This window comes from Medicago truncatula, chromosome 2 (genome assembly GCF_003473485.1).
Source record: "Medicago truncatula cultivar Jemalong A17 chromosome 2, MtrunA17r5.0-ANR, whole genome shotgun sequence".
NCBI classification, from domain to species: domain Eukaryota; kingdom Viridiplantae; phylum Streptophyta; class Magnoliopsida; order Fabales; family Fabaceae; genus Medicago; species Medicago truncatula.
In genome coordinates, this window is record NC_053043.1 from 40903591 (window position 1) to 40906351 (window position 2761).

Here is a 2761-nt window from a genome sequence, read left to right on the forward strand (position 1 = left end):
ATCTAAAGCTCCAACTAATACTCAGTCTCCTTCTCTACCCTCTTCACCCTCTTCATCATCAACTGAATCAGATGACCAACCCCTTAGCCAACACATAGACAAACTTCTTAGAACCAAACCCACCAAACTAACAGAATTTGGAACACTTGACTATGAGAGTACTCAAATAGAATTTTCCAAAAATAGGATTAAACTGTGTGAGAAATTCAATTTACCTACTACTCATCCACTATATCCAGATATTCCAGAACCTGTTAGTATACAACAACCTGAACCTAACCAAACAAACCCACAAAATGACCAAACTCCACAAAGAGCCTCTGAAGTAGTTTCAGAAGCAACTACTTCAGAAACCCCTCAACAACAAGAATCCTCATCCCTTCACAATTTAGAAAAACACTTAGGTGGTGAAATGCAACCAACACCCACAAAGGCCTCTAAGACAGTCCCTGGAAAGACTGTATTAGAAAACCAACAAACAGAAACCATCCCTGAGCAAACTGTTTCTGAACAAGTTGCTCCTGACCAGCAAACAACTTCTGAACAAATAGCCTCTGACCAAAAAACAGAACCAGAACAACAACCAGAGCCACCAATAATAGACTTAACCTCTGACCAACCTTCCACATCAAATTCAACTCAAACTCAACCCTCACCCATCCCTGACAGTATCCTTGAGACTGAGTATATAGAGGAACAGCTGATCAGACTTAGTGATGAGATTCAGGCACTGATTCTTCACAGAACAGTTCCTGTACCTCCTATTCACTATTATGATCAGTGGATGGATCTGGAGAAGAGCTTTGTTGATCTGATAAGTCAGCTCAGAACTAAATGTGTGTCATCTCACTCTGCTATGCTGAAGAAGCTATTGGATGATATGCATGAAGCAGCTAAGGAGAAAGAGCTGAACTTTGTGCCTCTGCTGGACATCACTCCTTTCTATCCAGAAGAAGAGTACTGTTATCATGGTTTTTGGGTGCCAAGCCACTAATTGGACTTGAACCTTTCGACCGTTGATATCTCTCTTTTTTCTTGGGAAGGGAAAAAGGAGAAAAACCCTTAAAAAGTTTCTAGATTCGGGGGTCGTTTTCGCTACGGGAAGGTGTTAGGCACCCGGAGTGATTATGGTATTCCATAAGAACCGCTCTCCTAAGTTTATTTCTACGCTTTAGTTTTATTGCTTATTTGTAGAAAAGAAGGTGTGATTAGTGAAGAATGGGGGTGAGAAGAAGTAGAATTTGATTTTATTTCGGCTTGGATGAGTTTTGACTCGTTGCCTACGTACCCTTTTAAGGGATCAAAACCGTTCGTAGTTCATTCTCAAAAATGGTTTTTGTTTTTGTTGGTTGATTTTAAGTTTGAAAAGAGATTTTGAAGAAAGGAGATGAGAGGCCTCAAGGGCATGAGATTTGGAAAAAAGTGAGGTGGAGTTAGCTTTTTCAAAATGAAGTCCAAGTATAGTTAAGATTTATTAGAAATTTTACTTAAGAAAATAAAAGGGAAATAAGGAGTTTTGACTCCTAGTTTATTTTCAAGAAAGGTTTTCAAGTGAGGTTATTTGCATGTTTTGGAAAAAGTTGGATTTTCTCTAAGTGTTTAAGCCTAAGCATTCATCTAACCATACAATCCTATGCATACATCTAAGGTGAGTGTGTGCGTGCCGGTGCGTCATAGTGTCCATAGTCCATATTACAAAAATTCCCTAAATACATTCTATGGCCCCTTTGCCAAGCTACAAACCAATGATAACAAATTACATCACTAAATGGATTAAAACTTGCAAAAAATGAATACTAAACTAAAGGAAGTGAAGGAGATAGTGGTGACATGGAGAAATGCTCATGAAATGAATGGAACAAAAGAAATGAGGTGATTAGTAAAATAAAGCATAGAATAAGAGAAGTGCACAAAAAAGTATTAAAAGGAAAGACATAAAAGAGACTAATAAAGTGACAAAATGTGCATGAAAGTGGCCATAAGATTCTAGCCTGTGTATGACCTATGACCCCTTCATTATGGCAAAATTTTTAGAAGTCTTACTTTGTGCCATAAGGTGAGAATTAACAGGACATACTCAAGCTAAAACTCACGGCACATTTTTAAGCCATTTAACACCTTATTTAATTATTAAAACACATACTAATTGCAAGGCAAGAAGAAAAATAAGATTCATATTCACAAACAGCAAGCCACACATAGGATCAGCAACAAGATTATCATAAAATTGCATTTCAAAAATTCAAATCACATGTCAACAATTCATGGGGGATATGCCACTAAAAATACACAAGTTCATGTCCAAACACACTAGTTAACCAAGAAATATCACATGTTTTTTTTTATCATTTTAAAACCATTGAGAAATATAGAAACAAGTCATGAAAGTACATCAAGAAACATGTGATAATTTTTGGAGATTTTTAGAGAAAATTTTAAGCATGCAGGGGTTCAAACAGCAAAGAAAAATGGTGCAAATAGCAGAAAATAAACAAAAACGTAGAAAAGAACTAAGCCCAAACCAAAGCCCAATCCTACAAGGTCCGGATGCACAGGAGCCACACGATTGATCCAGGATCTTGAAACCCTAGATCAAACGGCCAGGAATCAAAGGGGAATGGACCGGTTCTGGACCGGTCCGGTTCACTGGCCTATATAAACAAGAGTGCACCGGTTTAATTCATTTTCCACTCCCCTTTCTCTCTCTACACTCAGAGCTTCTCTCTCTTCTCTCTTCTCTCAACTCACCGGATTCTGGCAT